The 21,574-nt window shown below is 49.8% G+C and overlaps 1 long non-coding RNA gene across 2 annotated transcripts in view; it reads left to right on the plus strand.

Moving 5' to 3' along the window:
• LOC112305873 (uncharacterized) overlaps positions 1-19,717 on the plus strand; it is a 29,652-nt gene extending 9,935 nt beyond the window's left edge. Inside the window, exons 3-4 of one of the 2 annotated variants that reach the window (XR_008425261.1) lie at positions 2,682-18,288; positions 18,431-19,717. This is a non-coding gene — a long non-coding RNA (uncharacterized lncRNA). Of the gene's footprint in view, positions 1-2,681 lie in introns of both variants that reach the window. The other variant, XR_006655604.2, reaches the window with a different exon arrangement.
• The last annotated feature ends 1,857 nt before the right edge of the window (positions 19,718-21,574 follow it).

Consider the following 21,574-nt stretch of genomic DNA (forward strand, 5'->3'; position numbering starts at 1 on the left):
CGCCCCCATGGCCTCACCCCAGGCCTCTCTGTCTTTGCTCAGTGTCCACCTGTCCCTCTGACTCACCTGCTGGGCCAGCCTCCTCTTCCTCACTCCTGGGTTCTTCCCCTCTAAGTAGATCCCAAGCAGGAGGGAGGGTGTGGGCCTGCAACTTCGCTTGCCCCACACGTAAAAACAGATGATACCAACCCCTCTCTCAAGGCTTCCCTGGAGCCCTTAAGCCAGAAGGATAAAGACTTCCCCAGACCACCGGTCTATGGACCCCTCTTGCCCAGAGGATTCTGTTTTCTGACCTGCTGACATCTTTAAAAAAAAATTATTTATTTTTTTGAGAGGGGGAAGGGAGGGAGGAAGAGAGGGAGAGAAACATCGATGTGAGAGAGAAACAGCAATAGGTTGCCTCTCATATGCACCCCAACTGGGAACCAAACCTGTAATCCAGGAATGTACCATGACTGGGAATTGAACTGGTGGCCTTTCGGTTTGTGGGACAACGCCCAGCCAACTGAGCCACACCAGTTGAGGCAGAAATCTTTGGAACATGTTTAACAGAACATCCTGGAGACATAGGTCTCTGGGCATTTTATGGTGCCCTGTTCAGAAAAAAAAATCTGAGATGTTGATGTTTTTTTTTTTTTATCTGAATAATTTCCTGGGCCTCACCCAAGTAAGTGATATTTTGCTGGTTCACCAAGGTTCCTATGGTGACAGTAAATTCTCCTACAAAGGGGTAGGACAGAATCTTACCAGGCAGAACTTGCCTTGCCTTCCAGGAAGCTGCCCATTTGATCTGGGCGATCTGCCCTGGAAAGTGATTAACTAGTCTGAATTGTGTTCGAATCCCATCTTAAACGTCTGTGTTTTCCCAGTTCACCTTCTGTGCTGTCAGAGCGTAGAAACTCCGCTGCCCAGGTTCAAGATCTGAGCTTCGGCGTTGGGCCGCCCCTCCTTTTTCTTTGTTTAAATACCTTGAGACCAAGGGAAACAGAGTGAATTTAATATTAATATAAACTAATTTACGTAACTTGTATTAATAGATGGAGGTTGAAAATACATCATTTTTAAATATACACAGAAAAATCTGACAACCTGCAACATCATGCATTCTAGATAAATATTAGTAAACCTGAAATGGGAAGGAGCTCCCTTCCCTGGGCCCTTTGTTGTTGGTGCCGACTAATTTATCGAATCAGGCAGTTGAGACCTAGGAGCCTTGGACAATCTGAGGTCAGGGAGATGTTAGTGGAAAGGGAAGGGGGCAGGAAGAGGGGGGACGGAGGCTTCCAGGATGAATAGACCCATGAGGCTCCCAGAAGGTTCAGGGCTTCTTACAAGTGGCACCAGTGGGAGTGGCCCTCCAGGCATCACTCTCCCTCCTGTTACCGCATCTGGAGTCTGTCACACTCCAGCTGCTGTTCCAGACTAGTCAGATAGGAGGGAAGTGTCCTAGCAGCCCCCAGACCATTCATCTTTCCTGTGCTCAGAATTAGCTGGGGTTAGCCGCTGTACCAAGGAGCCCAGATGGGATGGGACTCTGATTTCTCTGTCACATGGTGGGGAGTCCAGGCCAGCGGGCTTGCCCCATGAGGTCATTCCAAGACCCAGGTTCCTTCTCTGGCTGCTCTGCTGTCCTCTGGCTGTGGTCCTCAGCTGCATCGTCCTGTAGCCTATAGGAAAAGAGGTCGGTGGAGAAAGCGGCCACCAACTTCCTTTGTAAGGAATATAACCATGAAGTTGCCTGTATCTACTCATGCTCATATCCCATTGGCTGGAAGTGAGATGATGCCATGTGCAGCCTCGAGAGATACTAGGAAATCTCATCTGTAGCTGGGCAGCTCTGAAAGCAAGGGCAAGAGAGTGGACCCTGGGAGATGGTCGGCAGTCTTTGCCTTCATTTTACACCTAGGAAAATGATGGACCAGAGGAGGTAAGGGATGGAGCTGTAGTCGCATGGAGAGATAGAAATCTACTCAGACGAGCCCAGCCCTCCTGATTCACAGCCCAGGGGTCTTCCCACCCAACAGTAACATCTGTCCCAACGGGGGAGGATGGAAGACGGCAAGTGTCTCAACTCCTCGTGGACCAAAACTGGGGCATGTTCCAGAATCCCAGGGCATCAGGCCTGGGGCAGTTCAGGAGGCTTAAGAGGACCGAAGCTGTGAGATCTAAAATAAAGAACAAAGCCTGGCCTGCCCCTAGGAAGAGGGGATTCTGCCAGCAGACAGACTTTGGGCTTGAACAGCAACTCTTCCCTGAGGCTGAGGCTGCTGGCCTGGCCTGCAGATTCTGGGCTTACCAAGCCTCTGCTATTACTACACGCGCTCACACCCTACATTGGTTCTTTCTCTGAGAACCCTGGCTACTACAGGACCACGCTGGTTAGTGAGGGTGTAGAGCACTGTGTTAGCAGAAGAGATTTGGAGACCTGGGTTCAAACCCCAGCTCATCCACTTGCTGTGGGATTAGGGACAAGCTATCCCAGATCTTTGCTTCCTTCTTTATAAAATGGAGCTTATACATTTAGCACAGTGCCTGGCACTTAGGAAACTCTTAATAAATTAGAAAAATAATCTTCATCCACCCCAGGATAATTGTCACTAGTACTGGGGAAAATTGTAAGATATCTTTAGGAAATCTTGTCCCCATTCATTCTAAGTACTAAAAACCTCCCCTTTTCTTAGAAATCTCAAGGAAATGAGATGGCAGAGCCTTTTCCAGAAACCCAGCATCCCGAGACTAAATTCCTCCAACTGTGTTCTCCGTCCTGCATCCTGTGCTGAAGGCAGCCCTTCCTGGCACGTGGGAGGACCGACCCTCCTTTCCTGCCGCACACGAGTCTCCCTGGCCTGTCTGCCTCGGTCCTGGCGGCCCAGTGCCTTCTCCCCTCGCTACCCGGCAGGAAGAAGAAAGCAGCCAGTAGGGATTTCCAGGCTCGACATACTGGCCATCATCTCTTTCACTGGGGATGGAACCAACTTTCTCTTCACGCTTTAATTGGCACCAATCTGTTTATCATCAGTGTGATTCTTTGGAGAAAGACCAGAAACATCATTTCCTATCTGAACAGCAAAGATCGCCGTGTTCCTCTCTGCTCTCTGACAATCTTCGGGACTAACTCAGACTTCGTGGCTCCTTCCACCCCATGGCCAATCATCAGGGGCCCTGGGTTGGTGTCATGCACAGAGGCCTCGGCTGGTATCACGAAAAAGTTCTGCAGGACCAAGGGTAGCTCCGGGACTTTTACATACACGTGGCTGAGAGGCAGGAATTTGGTGGTGGCAGTGGGGAGGGGTACAATTGTCCCTACAGTTGTGTCTGCATGGCAACCACACTGGTTTTACTTAGATGTCATATTATAGAGCACAGGGGTGACAAATGGGCCAAATCTGGCCCCCTGTCTGCCTTTGTAAATAAAGCTTTATTGGAACATAACCTCATGCCCATTCATTTACCTATTGTTTATGGCAGCTTTTGCACCGCAGGTGTCGCCTGGAGTAGTTGTGACCGAGACTATGACCTGTTCAAGTCTAAATATACAGTCCGGAGATTGACAGGAAAAGTTTGCTGACCCTTGACAATGTCAGAGCAAAGTTTTCCAGAATGCTTCATTTATGACAATGTGTGCATAGAAATGAGAACACATCCTTTGTCCACTGCGATAGTAACATTTGTACCTGGGGATGTCTTGGTGGGTGCGGAAATGAGGCCCCTGTGTGGGGCGGGGAGGGCAAGATTTTCCTGAGTTACTGGTTGGCGCTGTGATGGCAGATGCTCCCTGCTCAGCCCAGGCCCTGACCTTCCAGAAGGCCAGCCCTCAAGTGCTGGGTTCCATGCTGTGTTCTGGTTCCGGCCCCACCTGGAGCCCTACTCTCCTCTTTACTCGGTGTTGTTTCTCCATTTTTTTTCCGGGTCGTGGCACCCATGGAGAGTGGCATTATTTATGAATTGGGTGGGGCTGCTCGCAGGGGAGGCAGCCTGCACGCGAGCTGTGCTGTTTTGGGCCCAATCCGGGCCTTGGGTCTGCCGTCTTGGCCGTGCATGCTCAGAAACCCACCACAGCCTGGAAGTCACTCCTGTCCTCGGGGGTCTGGGTTAGCTTTCACTGGAGGTTGGATCTGTTCATTCAGGGTGTCAAGGAAAGGCCACCATGCTTTCCTGCTCCTGCTGGAGCATCCTAGAGCGAGGGCAAGTGTTCCGGGGTTTTCTCCTACATTGCATTTAGGCCTGAATAAAGCTCTGGCCTTAGGCCAGAGTGGCGTCACTACCTCTGTCTTGCACCTGAAGCAATGGGACCTCAGAGACCGAAAAGGAACTGTTCAGGGCCTCTCAGGTTCAGGCTGTCGAGTCCAAGTGCTCCACCTTCTGGGTGGTGTGCTGCTAAGGGGCGACACCCGGCTCTCCCTGGGGACTGGGGACTTCAGATGTGTTCATGCCCGCATCGCCCAGGCCCCGGTGGGAATCCCCACACCATAAGGGCTTGGTGGGGAGGCCAGCAGGGCCTGCAGGGCCTCCAGGGCCTCTGAGTACAGTCAGGAGGGCTCAGGTGCGCCCAGGGCGGTGGCACCAGCCTGGTGGGAGGAGGAATGGGCACCACGGGCAGGTTCTCAGGAAGTAGGGCCCATGTATCTCGCCTCTGCAGGGCGCCTGCTGTGTCCTGAAACCCAGCTTGCTGCTCAGCCAGCACTAGAGAAAGGGAGAGAGATGCTAACTTCAAGACCCCTGTTTGTGCACCTTAGGGAGCCCGGCTCCTTGGAAACGCCTGCGTGCGGGCTGTGTCTGTTCCTTTCTCAGTCAGCCTGTCTGTCTATCCATCTCTCTTACATACACACACAGACAGCCTTAAAAAATCCCTTTCTCTTTGTGTTCTTTTTTCTATACATCTTTAGCACATTTAAAATACAGAATGTGCTGTTTCTTCTGTTTCTGGGTCCATTTCCTTTCAGGTCTCATGTATTTGGGGAGGAGGGAGGTAAGAAAAGGTGTTTTGGTGAGATGCGGGGCCAGGCGCCGGGGTGGGGGAATATGTGAAGACACCCAAACAGGATGAATCCAAGCCCCCGGGTATGGAATTACTAATAATGCGGAGAGAGAATGTGCTGAGCTGCGGGGTGGAGGTCACTTTGAAAGGAGCGCTACCCGTGAACTTAGAGGATGGCAGGGGACGGGAGCTAGTGTCTGAGGGTCAGTCTTGCAGCGAAGGCCAGGGACTGGATGAGCACTTCTGTTACATGGAGCACCCGTGCAGTACAGAAGCACTGGGTATGTGACGTAAAACAGACTGCAGTGACCGAGGAGAAGCAGGGTGGGAGAGAAGTTTCTTTTGGAGAAAAGATGGGGAGGCTCAGCCCTGGGGCCAGAGTCTCGCCTGGGGTCTCAGTCAGAAGGTCCTCCGGCGCTTCCTAAAGATGCAGGTGCCTGGGCCCTGATGCCAGGCATTCTGGCTCAGTGGGCCTGTTGGAGGCCCTAGCTCTGAGTTTTCAGAAGGTCTGAGGTGGTTCTGATGCCCAGGGCCTGCTCAGCATCCTTGTCCCGAAGGTGCCTTCCTCCCCAGGGTCAGCTGAGGCCAGCCAGTTTTGAGTCACTTTTGATAGTCGTTAGCTTTCTGAATGATCGCGAGAATAAAACTCTGGATAATTATTGATTGGCCTGCTAGCATCTCCCAGAGCTGGCCGAGGAGGGCGTGGTCTCAAACCTGCCAAAGTGTGTAGCCTCCGTGAGAGTCCCGGCCAGTCCCCTTGCTCACTCCCTACCTCCCCACTGCACCACAGCATTGCTCTCCATCCCATCCCATCTCTCCTCTCCCTGCATCTCTCTTCCTTCTTCCTTCACTCTTCTTTCCCATTAACTGTCCATTCCATGAATTAGATGCTCATTAGAACTTATTTGTAGGATTTACTAAGCAAAAACTTGTTCATTTATATACTTAATGAGCTTAACAGCTCACATCTCTCTCCAGTCCTGTGCATGATCAAATTAATCCCAGTGGCCCTGCCTGAGTTCTCCTTCAGGTCAGTTGTAGACCTTGTGGGGGGCGATGGTTCTCACTCGGCTTGAGTGAGTAAGGGCCTCGAGGACGCGGACCTGGGCAGGCGTTCTGTCCACAGTTTGTTGCTTGATTCTCACTAGGCTGACTTTATTCCTGGGGCCTCAGTTTACCTCCCTATAAAAGACAGGCTTCCTTCAAGGAGCCGCAGCTAGTGTAGGCCACCGCACGGTGTGTGCCCAGAAGAGCAGGAATACCTAACAACACGCCTGGTGCTCCCAGGGGTACTAATACCAGCCCAGGGCCCCTGGGAGGCTGGCTCAGAGGACTTGGCGTCATTTCTACAGAAGAAAACAAGACACAAAGGATGGCTTTGTGCCCTTGCCTGTTCCAGTGAGTTCCAGGACATGCCTCGGGGCAGGAGACAGGCCCCCACGATCAGCTCTTGTCATTGCAAGGTGCCTCCTCGTTGACCCGCCTGTTGTCACTCTGGGTGAGCATGTGCAGCGTTAGGGATGCTCAAGCCCAGCCTCTCTCCCCTCCCACATCCAGCAATGGGGAACAACACGGAAATCAGGACATGCTCCCAGGTGGACAACAATGCAAATAAGTGAATGGTTTTTATGAAGAGTTCTTAGCAATGTGGGAAATATTTAGGGTATGAGGTTATCTATTTTAAAAAGAACACACTCCAAAGTCATGTATTATGTAGTGTGGGTTCCCTGGGCCACAACCGTCCTGGGTGGGAGCTTGGAGGGTGTCCTGTGCTGGGATCAAATGTGTCTCAGTGTCTGTGACCCTGTGGGCAGGCTGAGCAGCGGAGAGCATCCTGGGAGGGAACTCTGTGTGAAGGAAGACATCTGTGTGTGGTCAGCAGCATGGGCCTGGGGGGAGGGGTGTCCACCTTCACTTTGACCCCATCCTCGTGAGTTTCCATCTGTGTCCTAATGAGAGGGAGGGCAGGGAGCACACAGGCGAGAGCCTTTCCACGCAGGGCCTGAGTGCATTTGCACGGGGCAGCAGGCAGGAACAGTGCGGGCGGCCCTCTGTGCTGCCCCGCCGGCCTTCCCTTGCTCCTGCAGAGGGCTCTGGGGGAAGAGATGGGTCTCTGATGGGGCCAGAACAGCAGCCCTGGGGAGTAATGCCTCCTCATCCAAGTGCTTCTGTACTGAGTTAACCAAATCTTTTATTTTTTGTTTTCTGATATTTTGATATCTGGGGCTTTGCTGGCCCCAAAAGGACTGCCCGTCCCGGGGTTAGCCAATTCTTGGAGAGTGAGCGACTCACCCACAATCTGCTGCTTTTCAAATGCAAACCAAGCAATCCACAGGCCCCGCTCTCCACCTCCTTACCCAGCTCACACTCTGGGCCACTATCCACCTGTCTTAGTCACCAATGACCAGGGACCAGACAACCAAGAACAGCTCTATACCCCAGGCCCCTGAAATTATTCCCGCCAACTGATCGGGAGCCTCTGGCCCTGCCTCAATCATTCCTCCTCTCCAGAGACCACGGTCAAGGCTCTTGCCCCCATTTCGCTTCCCTGTGTGCCCCCCGCCCCCACCCAAGGGTGTGGTGTGCTCCCTCCTCTTGTGAACTGTGAGATCGTGAATAACAAGCTACTTTTCAATGGGAGTCATTGATCTGCCCCCAAGTTTCCGTTAATGCCGTATTTTAGATTACTACCATGTTTAAAACACTCGCTGGAAGATGTAGGGGCTGCCCTGGCGAGGACAGTGGCCCATGGTGGGAACAGCAGTAAGAGGCAACTGAACCATGTATCACTCACACACTGATGTTTCTCTTTCTCTTTCTTCCTCCCTTCCCCTCTCTCTAAAAAAAAAAATAAATAAGATCTTTTTTAAAGAGACAGCATAAATTCACTTATCTTTCTTTTGCCTATTAAAACCTGCTGTTATAAACTGTAGAAAAAGCTTTTATTTTACTTACTGTACTTTTCAGCTTCAGAATTTCCATTTGGCTCTTTTTATAATTTTGATATCTTTATTAATAGTCTTGTTTCGTGAATACATTGATTTCCTTTAGTGTCTCTTTTGCCCTATTTTATGTATTTATTTATTTATTATTTTTAAGTATATTTTATTGATTATACTATTACAGTTTTCCCAATTTCTCCTCCTTTATCCCCCCTCCACCCTGCACCCCCTAACCCTCCAGCATTTCCCCCCTTTAGTTCATGTCCATGGGTTGTACATGTAAGTTCTTTGAGTTCTTTGTTTCCTCTACCATTTTTGATCTCTCCCTGTCTATTTTATGCCTACTAATTATGCTCCTTCTTCTCTGTACCTTTCCCCCCCTCATTCCTCCCTTCCCCTCCCCACTGAAATCCCTCTGTGTGGTGTCCATTTCTCTGACTCTGTTCCTGTTCTAATTGTTTGCTTAGATTTTGTTTTCATTGTTTGTCCTTTCTTTTAGGTTCATTTGTTGATAGTTGTGAGTTTGTTGCCATTTTACCTTTCATATTTTTGATCTTCGTTTTCTTAGATAAGTCCCTTTAACATTTCATATAATAAGGGCTTGGTGATGATGAACTCCTTTACCCTGACCATATCTGGGAAGCACTTTATCTGCCCTTCCATTCTAAATGATAGCTTTGCTGGATACAGTAATCTTGGATGGAGGTCCTTGGCTTTCATGACTTGGAATACTTCTTTCAAGTCCCTTCTTGCCTATAAGGTTTCTTTTGAGAAATCAGCTGATAGAGTTATGGGAACTCCTTTGTAGGTAACTGTCTCCTTTCCTCTTGCTGCTTTTAGGGTTCTCTTCTTATCTTTAATCTTGGGTAACTTAATGATGACGTGCCTTGGTGTGTTCCTCCTTGGGTCCAACTTTTTTGGGACTCTCTGGGCTTCCTGGTCTTCCTGGAAGTCTATTTCCTTCACTAGATTGGGGAAGTTTTCCTTCATTATTTGTTCAAATAAATTTTCCATTTCTTGCTGGTGTTCTTCTCCTTCTGGCACCCCTACGATTCGGATATGGGAACGTTTCAGGTTGTCCCAGAGAATCCTCAGCCTCTCTTCATTTTTTTGAATTCTTGTTACTTAATTCTGTTCCAATTGGATGTTTATTTCTTCCTTTTGTTCCAAATCGTTGCTTTGAGTCCTGGTTTCCTTCCTGTCACTGTTGGTTCCCTGAATGTTTTGCTTTATTTCACTTTGGGTATCTTTCATTTGTTTTTTCATTTTTTTGACCGAGCTCAATCAGTTCTGTGAGCATTTTGATTACCAGGGCTTTAAAATCTCCATCAGATAGGTTGGTGATCTCCTCATCGCTTAGTTCTCTCTCTGAAGCTTTGCCCTGTTCTTTCATGTGGGCCGTATTTCTTTGTCTCGGCACACCAGTCTGGTTTTTCTGTTTGACTGTTTCTTTAATTCCTTGGTTGTCAGAGCTCCATGCAGTTTGATTTTCTGGCACTTCTGGTTATTTATTGATTTTAGGCTGGTTGTTATCCTCCTTTTGGTCGTGCAAGGAAGTGAAGGGTTTCTACCTCTGCTTCCATGTTGGCTGGAACTCCCTTTAGTTACTTAGTGTATTTAAGACAGTTTGCTTTAATGTCTTGGTCTAGTGATTCCAAAGTCTGAGCCCCCTCAGGGATGATTTCTGTCCGTTACTTTTTTTTTTTATTTGAATGGAACATGTTTTCTTATTAGTTTATATACCTTATGATTTCCTTTTGTTTGTGAAAATAGACATTTTGTGTGATAACTCTGAATATCAGAATCTCTCTCTTTTCTAGGGATTTCTATTTTTTTTTTAATTGTTGAAGCCTATAGTAACCGATGTATTTTGAGACTTTTCTAAGCTGGTTTTGCAAGATCATTCCTTGTTATGTGTATCCCGGTAGCCTCTCTTCCTTTACATCATGTTCAGTTGAAGCTTTGATGGTGATTTCATTGAATGCTAAGAACTCTCGTGATATTTGCAAACTGACTCTGTGCCAGAACACTCCTCCAAGAACTGCCAGGCTTGCTTTGAGCCTGGGGGTCAGCCCAAGGTGAAGGCTTACGGTCTTTCCAGGAATGTTCTGAGCATGTGTCTTGTCTGGGCATGCATGTGGCTTGTGAATCTTCCTTCTATACGCAGATGTTTCCAATGTCCTAATTTCTCCAAAGAGTTTCACCCCAGTTTCTCCTCTGGGCCTTCGATGTCCTATTTATTGTATGTCCTCAATGCTAATCTTTTGCTCCGGTATCTGTGAGTCTGCACTCACTTTGAACCTTTTATGAGTGGTGCCCACGGTTTTTCCCACCTGTGTTCCAACTTACTTGAGCCATAGGAGTGAGTCAGTCCTTCAGGTATCCCCTGGCAAATTTAGAACAGACATGAGCAATGGTTTGCAAGTAATGTCTGCTTTTCTTCCAGTGTGAAGGCAGGAACTGGAGACAGGGGTGGCGCTGCTTCAAAAGCAAGACGTCGGCCACACGGGGGGTGGGGGATGGGGATGCGGTCAGGGTGAGCATGAGTATCACAGAACGTTCCCATTTGGAAGATCGCTTTTTGGTTGTTTGTTTGTTTGTTTGTGAATTTATTCGACAGCTGTAAACCTTTGATTCTTTTCCCAGAACTCCCACAAAACTGATCCAGACACTTTCTGGTACATATATGCCTTTCCTTTTCCTGGGAAACTTTACCCAAAACCATTTTAAATTGTCCGCGGCTAGTTCACCAATCTGGTCGAAACTTCTAATTTATTGTTATTTCTTCTTACCCATTTGTCTGTGTGTGTATGTACGTGTGTGCCTATGATACAGAGAGGGCAGGGGGAGAATGACTAATTCTTTCCCTTCATTAAAAGCGGCAGAGAAGTGCCCACCTCATTGCCCCCGGTAACTGATTCACCCCTTACCTCTCAGTCTTAGAGTCTCAGAGACCTGGCCTCATTATTCCTTCTAAGGACTCAAAATTTGGTGAATTTCTTCCAAACCCCTTCACCACCTCCCATGGAACAGGTATTCCCATGCCACCCCCGTCCCCTCTTGCTGGTTTTGGAGCTAAAGTGCTAGCTTCTCAAGATCGGCCAGCAATTAGTAGCCAGGCTGGAGAGACAACAAAGCTTAGTGGCTTCCGGTGGCACCAGAGTCCAAGTCAACCCAACTCCCACCGTAGCCAGGGATGATGTGTGCCTAAGTCTCTCCTCGTTAGCAGAGAACTTCCAGAATGCTGCAGTGAAGACACAACCCACAGGCACAGAGGAAAAGTCGGTGAGACAGGCTCCACCCTTCTGGTCGCCCCTGACTTCAGCGTCCCATCTGCTGCTGAGTAAGCAACTCGGGAGCATTGGAAAGTGAGATTTAGGTGGAAGAGCCAATGACAGGAAATGAGTTAGGAAAAAGGGGCAGAAGAAGAGGACTCTTGCCCTGGCCGGGTGGCTCAGTGGGCTGGAGTATCGTTCCATGTGCCAAAAGGTTATGGGCTCGATCTCTGGTCTGGGCAGGAGATAGCTGGTCAGTGTTACTCTCTCACTTAGATGTTTCTCTCTTTCTCTCTCCATTCCTCTCTCTCTAAAATCAATAAATATATCCTTGGGTGAGGATAAAAGGAAAAGAAGACGCTTTCTAACAGCTGGTTCCTCTTTCCTCCCAACTTGTAAGACAGTGAGCCCAAGAAATGTCTGGTGTCGCACTTGGCGTCGTGGCCCGGAAACCAGGGCCAGATACTGTGGGAGTGTGTGAACAATTAGAGTGAGTGAGAGGCCATCGGGGCCCAGTGGAGGACAGCTCTCAGAGCTGCTGGACCCCATGCTCCCCAGCGGAGGCTGAGGCCTGGCCCAAGGGCTGCTGGTAGGACCTCCGTACCTTTGGGACCTGCTCCCACAGAGGCCCGGGAGAAGGGACAGCAACCTCCCAAGGCACCCAGTCCAGGCTGCAAAGCCTGCTGGTTTTCAGATGTGGGGTAATACAAATAGGCATTTAAAATGTTCTCTTCTCTCTGGTTAACTGTATTCTCCTTCTCAAGATTATGGGAAAGGGAAGCAGTTCTGAGCTTAGAGGCATTGGCTGATGGCCCAGATGACTGTGAGACCTGGAGGGGACTTCGGTTTGATATGCTGCTGCCACCTCCTCATTTGACAGATGATGGGAATGCAGAGGCCCAGGGAGGTGAAGTGATTTTCCCAATCTCACACCATAAACTCCCTTCAAAAGGACCCCCCAAATGCCTGACATGAGAAACGTGTGCTCTCTGAGGAGCACAGCCATTTACTCCTCTACTTGTAAATCTTCCCACCCACCAGCTCAAGTCAAACACACCAGTGACGAGGGGACACAAGAAAAGCAAACCAACGCACCATGCTCTGCCTTCCTGCAGGCTGACCAAGGCCGGGGAACAACCCAGCAGAACACAGGGCAAAGCCTTTTGGTTTAATCTGCGTGACTTTGGTGTACAACCTCAGGGAAAGGGTGAGGCTGTTTTGAGTGCCCTTCCTTTGGTGGCTGATGTTCCCTTTAAAAAGAAAGAGACCTTGGCTAGGTATCTCAGTTGGTTAGAGCATCGACAGGATACGCCAAGGTCGAGCGTTCCACTTGCAGCCAGGGTGCATGCAAGAATCAACCAATGAACGCATAAATAAGGGGAATGACAAATCAATGTTTCCTTCCTTCCTCCCTCCCTTCCTTTCTTCCTTCTTCCCTCCCTTCTTTCCTTCCTTTCTTCCTCCCCTCCTTCCTTCCTTCCTCTCTCCCCCTTTCTTTCTCTTTCTAAAATCAATAAATTAAAAAAAAAAAAAAAAAAAAGGAAGGAAGAAGCCAGAAAAACCACAGAGGCAGTGTGTGTTAGTAATCCAGGACACAAACCACCAACCTACTCATACCCTGGGCTGGTTTGACCCTGTCTGTAGGGTCTTTCTCCTTAGAATCTGTACACAGACAAATGATTCGCCAATCCTAACTCTGTGTGTGATCAAAGCATTAAGAAATTCAAGCTGGGGTCTTTTACTGCTAAGAATTTATCAAAACTGTTTCTAAACATTTAACTTTGACCATAGGCCGGCAAAGAGAAATACCATATGTGAACTTCCTGTTTGTCCTTTATCTTAGGCATTGTTGGTTGTTCCCTATCAACTCTGCAATGTGTCCCTCTTTCTTTCATACTTATTTAATTATGGAATTAGTAGCAATTGATTTTTCAAAATAGGATGCAGAGAACAGGACCAGCTGTGTGGGCTGAGACAGAAGGGCCCTGCCTTCACTTGAACGCCCTGCTGTCAATGTCTGGAAATTCCGAATCATTTCTGAACAAGGAACCTCATCATTGTATTTACCACATTTGAAAATGGGGTAGCAGGTCCTCCCCAGACATATATATGACTTCCTGTATTGACTGAAACATGCAGTATGACTTTGGCCACATTTGACACTCTTGGGGCCTCTGTTCCCCCATCTATTCTCCCCACGAGGGCAGAGGCTGCACATTTACTTCCTGCTTCATTCCAACCCCCTACATGGTGCCCAGCACACGTAGATGCTCAATAGATGCTTGTGAAATGAATGGGATAATGTCAAATGAAACCTGTCGCTGAAGTTTTACGGGGCATGTTGTTTTAGGAGTTGTAAAGACCGACATGTCGAACGGTCGTTATGGAATCGGGATGCCAGCCACGTCCTCTGTTTCTCTGATAGCTCCACCAGTGATTTACTAAACAGTGGATAAGGATGAAAGAAAATAGCCTTCAGTGGATCAACCCGGGAGGGATGCCAGACGGTTCATTGGATCTTACGAATTCTTTATCTTTACATACACATTCGTGGGAAAAAAAAAAAGGCCTCTCAAAGTAGAAAGAAAGATCTGGATATTGCATTTCAGGCCAAGGTCTAGTTCAAACACAATCTGAGGAAAGTACCATTTGGAAAAGTGGTCTCTCTGTAGCATTTTATTGCTCTTTAACATTTTGCACTCACTCAAGACACAGGCAGAACTAAGTCTAGACCTGGGAAGCAAGGGGATTTCTTGTAAGGATGTCTCTAGGCAAAAGTGTGGGTCTGGACCAGATGGAAATTAAATGTCAGCTTCAGCAAATCTGGGAGGCATTTGGCCAATGGCGGGGTTAGACCTTGCCTAAAGACCTCTTGACTCTCTTTGCTGCCTCCTTCCCCTTCCTTGGGTACATCTTGGAGACCTCATTTTGGGTGGACTTTACCCCTGGGCTGCAGGGAGTACAGGCACAGCCGTGTCTGAGGGGTGAGCTTGGAGCCCTGACTGGTGCAACAGAGCTTCTCCGATTCAGTGCTAAGGTTAGGAGATAAGGTCACAGACAGCAGAAGCTACTGATTATTGGACACCAGCATGCATTAGATAATGTGCTAGGTGCTTCATGCGGGTTAACCCCCTAACAGTAGCTGTTGTTTTATTCACTGTAAAGGCGAGAGATGAGGCTTAGATAGTGTAAGTAATACAACTAAGTTCATGCATCTATTAATAGTAGAATCAGGATTTGAACCCAAATCCTCTGGGCTCTAAAGTTTGTGCTTACTACCTGCCTCTTGATTTGGGGCCTGGCCATGACTCACCATTGGAATTGGTGGGCATGATGGGCGCGGTGGCTCTCAGAGCACCTGCCAGGAGAGAGCATGCCGGAGGCCACTGCTGTCCCTCAGACTGGGCTCCAGAATGGGACATGTGGAACAGGCTGGAACTGGGTGTGATGAGTGGAGAGTGACTGAGCTTTGGGGTCATTTGTTACACAGCACTGTTTGTTACATAGCTGGCTGATGAACACAAGCCTAGTATCCCTCCCTGGGAAAAGACAGCCAAGATAATAGAACTATTAAATCAGTAAATATTTATTGATTACTCTGTGAGCCATCGGGATCAATTCTGGGAAATACGGTGGCTCGTGAGTCAAATGCCATGGGCTTCCTCGGTTTTGTTTGCCAATTCATCCTTCTCTATCCTACTTTTATTTTATTTTTTTTAATATTCCATTTATTTATTTTTAGAGAGAGGGGAAAGGAAAGAGAAAGAGAGGGAGAGGAACATCAGTTTGTGGTTGCCTCTCGTGCACCCCCTTCTGGGGACCTGGTCCACAACCCAGGCATGTGCCCTGACTGGGAATTGAACCAGCAACCCTTTGGTTCACAGGCCCACGCTCAATCACTGAGCTACACCAGCCAGGGCTCTACCCCACTTTTAAATGTTGACATGAAGGCTCTGTTCTAGACCATCTCTTTTCTCTGTATTCGTTCTCTACAGGACCTCCTCTCTGTCCATAGCTTTAATTCCACCCACGTCTGTAGCTTTCTCTTCCAGTCTGAGCTCTGGACTGGCTGAGCTAGCCAAGTGTCAACTGCCTACTTCGCTTTACTCCTCACAATCTACTGACCCTTCCAGTTTAACATTTCCACAACTAACTTAACGTGCTTTCTCCCCACATCTGGGCCCCCCTTTTGGTAACCACAGAGGAGTCCTGTCCCCATTGGTGCTGCCAGAGCCACTCAGAGCCACTGCTCCTTTGGGAGGCCTTAGCAAGACTGTTGGTAATTAAATCCGCTCAGCAGTTGCCTGTGTCCCTCCTGAGAATATAGACTCCTTGAGAGCGTCCGGAGATCCACAGGGGATTATGTGCCTTCGCCTACAGAATGAGGTCTCAACTTGCTCCCAGCTTTCCAAGCTTTCTGAAGCCTGGTCTCATTTTACCGTGTAAGCCCCCTTTCTCTGTCCGGGCACCTAACACCCTTCCCCCATGACTGCTCTTTCCCCAGAAAGGGAAAGACATGCATGTGTGTCAAGGGCATGACCTGCTCCCCTGAAAACACACAAAGGTGCCAGCGTTCCTGGGCCTCACCTGCTGGCTCGGGGTGGGGGGGTCCTCTCGGAGTCTGTCACCTTCAGTGACAGGACATTTCGCTGCTCTTTATCATGCTGTCCCCTGCTTTCCCCAACCCTTTCTCCTGAGGCATGTGCTGCCCACTTTCCAAACTAACCCTGTGCAACAAAGAAGGAGAAACAGGAAGCGGAGCCATGGAAGTGAACTTGTATCCTGGAGGGCTGACGCTGCCGAAGCAAAGGTTGGCCCTGTGCCCCAAACCCCTGTGTCAGAGTTCACGTCAGCCCTGGGAGGGATTTTGACTTTTTTTTTAATATTAATGTACTTCAGACTCTAACCTTCTTATCCATTTCTGGAAATGCTTCCACTTTACTTCTTTCCCGAGGGGCCCATTTAAATCTTGGCTTTGCCATTAGGTATGTTTGGATCTGAACGGCTCTCAGATAAAGTGAACGGTTCAAGTTAACATTTCTTTTGTTTCCAGATTTCATGCTTATTTTTTTCCGGTTAAGTCCCCAGTCCAAAGTCCGCATTTCAGATAGCACATCCCAGCTGCCCTCCCAGACCAGTGCGCACGTTTGTCTTGGCCTGGGCTGCCTGGCCCGACAGGCACACGGGGTGAGCTGCCCAGCCAGGGCAACGGTCCTGAGCTCTTGCTGCAGGCGAGGTCAACCAGCATCCTGGGAATTGGGGCCCCTCCCTTGGGACCTAGCGCACTCTTTGCTGACCCTGTGTCTGTCCTACTTCGTGCCTCTGTGGTCTTTGATGATGGCCTGTGCTCTCAGCGAGGATAGCGGTGGCAGCTGGTCGAGGTTTCTGGGCAGATGGAGAGGTGGCCTGGGGCGTGGACATGTCCCCGAGAGTGTCTCTGAGCAGATGTCATGACTGCAGGCAGGGTCTGGCTCCAGGCCTTTGCCCACAGCCTCGCCGAACAGGCCATTTTATGTTCCCTCCAGTAAAGTCAAACACACAGAGGGCACCCTGGCCCACACACTAGACTGGTGAGAGCTGTCCCTCAGATTCTGCCTTCTGCCCCACGCAGAGTCTTCCCTGACATGCACACGCCTACCCAGAACCCTACAGTGAGGTTACTAAGGAGTCCCCACACCCTACAAGGCCCCTCCTTGCCTTTTTGAATGAAAACCACTCTCAACCTCTCAGCAACAGGGGTCCAATCTCCGCCCCAGCCCAATATTCTCAGCCACGGAGGGGCTCAAGGCTCAGGGGAAACTGGGGAGCCCTTGGCCAGGGCTTCGAGCAGCTCCCAGGTCCTGAGGGCAACTGGGGTGCCATGTTTGGGCTGGAGCTGTAACACCATTTTGACTGCAGTTTGGATTTTGTGGGCTGGTGTGGATGGCACCTAACTACCAGTCACGATGCCTTCCTTCTCTGTGAGAAAATGTGCTGCGTGTTCCATTCGCCCGGTGTACACCCAGAGCCCTGGGGTATGTGGGAGGCAGTATGGGGAGAGTTAAGGCCTGGGTTTGGGTCAGGCCAAGTTCAGACCCAACCATGATCGCCGACTAGCTGCCTGGCTTAGCACAGGCGGCAAAGCTGAGCCCCAGTCCCCTCTCCTGCACGTCGGAGACAATAGCCAAATTCTTGGATTATTATGAGGATCGAAGAAAATGGGTGTGAAACTCACTGGAAGGTCTCCCACATCGCTGTCAAAAAATCTCACCCAACCTCTCCATAACTTGTTTCTAAGTCAAATATCACTTGTCGGTTTGCAAAAAAATCTTTGGCAGAACTTCTTGGAAGAACATGGCACTAAAATAGAGGTCTGGCAATCTGAGGCAGGGTTCTGACCCCTGTCAGGGCATGTGGGGCCATGTCACCCAGAGCTGTGCTGGGCCTTGCTTTTCTGATGCGTGTGATGGGCGACTGGCCTGGAGTCCCTGGTTTTCAAGCAAGCCCTGACCACACCGAGATGCTGAGAGGGAGGAGGGAGCAGAGCTCTGGGTCCTCTTCCCCGGCCTACAGAAGAATCTGCGTCTCCATCAGGGTCTCCATAAGCTTGCACTTGAAAGAAAGTTTTGTACCTACAAGGAACAGAGAAAGACCTTAAAACTAAGAGACAACTAAGACAATTCCCGCTCTGACATTCTGGAACAGAGGCATCACAGCCTAGTGTACAACAAGCAGGCCCTCAACTCCGCTCCACGTCATCCTGTGCAGAAGCTGACTCTTCGGAGTGAGAGGAGTTCTAAGGGAGAACAGCACCAGGGCCCAGCTTTAGCGCCAAGTCCGCTGAACGACACTGATTGTGAAAAGGGCATGTTGACTTGTCGCAAAGGGCCATATGGTTGATTACTTCTAATAAAATGAGCTCACACTGAATAGTCAATCTGTGTGTGTCTCCACTGTCCCAGAAAAGACAGACAAAATTGACTGAGGGCTGCGGCGAGTCTTGGAAACCACGTGGTGGAGGCAGTAATTGAATTCAGCTGTCACTAACCTTGAGCCAGACGCGGCCAGCAGAGTCGTGCGTGTGATGGGGCGTGCTTCTGGGCTGCATCCACAGGTAATGGGGTTAGGCTGGGCGTGGGGTCAGCATGGGCTCCTCCGCAGGGGCAGCCAGATGGTCTGCGACAGCTGTGCTTGCATCTCTAAGTCCTCACCCTGTTCCTCTTATCCCCCTCCCCTGCCCTGCTCCCCTCATAAAGGACAGTGCGGATGGAGAAGGCATGTGAGGATGGTGGGGAGGGGGCTGCCGGGCCACAGCTCCTGGAAGTAGCCTGCTTTGTGACTGGTGACATGATGGCTCCACTCGCCAGCTTCCTCCTGAGCCAAGTCCACCCTCTGCCTCAGTCACTCCGAAGCCCGGGAGCTGCTACCCAGGACAGCAGCCCCAAGCCCATGTGGCTGCGGAGCACTTTAAATGCGGCCGTTCCAAACTGCGATGTGCTGCTGTACAAAACACACACTGGGTTTCAAAGATTCGGCCAAAAATTGTAAAAGTCTTATTAATAGTTGTTATGCTGGTTAAATGCCGAAATGGTGATGTTTTTGATATACTGGGTGAAGTAAAACACATTGCTAAAATTAACTTGCCTGCTTCTTGTTACTTTACTGTGACTCCTAGGAAACGTCTGATGCCGTGTGTGGCTCATGTTAAAGTTCTGGCGGACGGTGCTGGGCTGGAAAGAAGCAGATTTTTGCCTGGGGCAGGTAGCTCAGTTGGTTAGGGCATTGTCCCGATATACCAAGGTTACAGGTTCAATCCCTAGTGGGGCACATACAAGAATCAACCAATGAGTGCGTAACGAAGTGGAACAACAAATTGATGTTTCTCTTTCTCTCTCCCTCTTCCCCTGCCTCTTCCTCTTTAAAATAAATTTTTTAAAAAAAGAATCAGATTTGTAAAGAGGCTTAAATGGACCATTTCAGCGGATTTGGCAAATGTTTACCGAGCACCTTCTGTGAGTCTGGTGCTGTTAGGCGAAGTGGGGGTGTCAGCCTGTCTCACCCACAGCTGACTGACCTGGGCCAAGGGTCAGAGAAGCAGACTGCCCCATTGGAAGGGCTTGGGGAGCAGAGTCCATGGGTACCTTGACATCTTATAGTACTGACATCTCCCTAAGAATGTCCACCCTGGGACTGTGCCCCCGAGATGTCACGATGAAGAGAACCCCATGGGAGCCTACAAAAGTCATGGGAGCGCATGGGCCAAGGCAGTGGGGGGGTGGTCAGCTCTGACCATAAGTCCTGACAGCACCCTGACTGCCTTCCTCCTCCAATGGGCAGCCTCGTGACTCCTGTGGGGACCCCCATGCCTGGACGGCTCTATGAAAGTGGGGACCTGACTGTTCTCTGAGTCCTCTGCTCCCTGGGGAGAGCCCCGTCACTCTCTGTCAAGGAACAGAGGAGGAGAGAGAGTAGGGAGGGAGGGAGGAGGGAAAGCAGTTGTCACAGTGTCGCAGGAAAGCCACGGCCACCTCTGGACTGGTGGAGTTGGGGCGAGTGGGGGCTGACCAGTCCTGGGTCTGGTTTCTTCAGCAGGTGAGGAAACATGGTGGGGGTGGGGCTCCCTCTTCCCTCCCTCCCTCCCTCCCTCCCTTCCTTCCTTCCTTCCTTCCTTCCTTCCTTCCTTCCTTCCTTCCTTCCTTCCATCCTTCCTTCCTTCCTCCCTTCCCATCTTCCTCTCCTCCCTCCCTCCCTCCCTCTCTCTGATGCCCAGGCCTAATCCTGGAAACAGAGCAGAGCTGCTAGAAACATAAAAGCTGAAGATAAACCCCCAAAGCTTCATTTGTTTTCCCTTAATCTGCTTCAGGCTCCCAGCAGCTTGCCCCTAATTGAGTTAGTTTGTTAAACTGTTATTGAATCACAAGTGGCAGGTGGGATGGGGGGCAAAGGGCAGGGGAAGGGTCTGTGGGAACACTGGGCTACAATGCCTTCGATGCCCTTTCATTAGAGTTTCAGCCGAGGTTTTTCAAACTGTTGACCATAAACCATCAGGGGACTGGGAAATCACGTTAGTGGATTTAAACCAGTATGTTTTATATATGTGGCGGGCGGAGAGGACAGAACAGAAAAATAGCAGAAGCATTGCACGTGGTAAAAGGAAGTATCGCTTTGTGAAGCTCTGTTTTGATGTGTGTGCTTGTGAGCACACAGGCGTGTCTCTGCGTGTGTGTGCATGGCACTGTGGGTCTGAGCCGAGATGTTTGAAAGCTGCTCTCGGAGATGTCTGATGCCACTAGAATTAGAGTCCCTGGTGCATCCACACCAGGAGACATGATAACTTACAAAGAGTGGGGTAGCCCCCAGCCAAACAGACCTCCACGGGAGGGCCAGGACAGGGTTTTGGAGGGCAGAACAGAGGACGTGGGAAGCAGAATTACGGGGCTGTGTGATAGAAAAGGCAGTGGGAGGTGAGGAATGGGAGGGGGGAGGGGGGGGTAGGGGGGGTGGAACAGCGTCCTGAGTATCTGTCCCAAGTGTGAGCCCAGTGGACGACTCAAGTGGGCACTTGGCTCCATCCTGAACAAGTGAGGGTCTCTGTTGTACCACATATCCGCGAGGGATGGGGGGCTGGGCGACAGTGGCAGTGGACAGGCCGTGCTGGGGGACATCTCAGAGCACACTGGAGTAGACTCCCCAGTGGGCAGCTCTCTCTCTGCCCAGACGAGCTCGGCAGGTGACCCCTTTCTGTTCAATTTTTCAAGAACCCATCTCGTTCACTTGCCATTATTCAAAGAGCCTATTAGTCAAATAAAGCACATTTGGGATTCAAATCACCCTATTTATGCTATTTCTAAAACGACTTTTAACCACTGAGTTTTCTTTCTTTGGGTTCCCTTTACATATCACCTCCATTAAAGTCAAAGTAGATCAGAAGGTGGGGGGCGTTCGGGGAAACAAAGGGAACAATGCAGCATGTCCTGGCTGAACCAAGCCCCGTGGCGGGAAGCAGCTCTTCCCCTGACGACAAAGCCCCGGCCATCCTTGGGGCACTTCAGGGGTGGCCTGGCAGGCCCCAGCCTTGCTCAGGTTACCAGGGATTGTCTGAGGCTAGCGATTTCTTCACACCCCTGCAGAGCACCCTCCCAATCTCAGGGGGAAATAGAACTTTATCTCCCCAAGGGGCTTTGAAGTTTGAAAATAAAAGCAGGCACGGGCTTTCCCCCAAGCTGGGTGGAGACTGAGCAGACCGGCCTGTTTCTGTACAAATAAACACGCTCCTAACCGGCTAACAAGCTAATGGCCATTTCGGTTGGTTGTAACCTCTTCCTCTGAGGCTGGCCCAGGTGAAGGGTCATTTACTTTGGGCTCACATACTCACATCAAAGGAGACATTGTAAAAATCA

Source organism: Desmodus rotundus, chromosome 10 (assembly GCF_022682495.2).
Source record: "Desmodus rotundus isolate HL8 chromosome 10, HLdesRot8A.1, whole genome shotgun sequence".
In the NCBI taxonomy this organism is placed as follows: domain Eukaryota; kingdom Metazoa; phylum Chordata; class Mammalia; order Chiroptera; family Phyllostomidae; genus Desmodus; species Desmodus rotundus.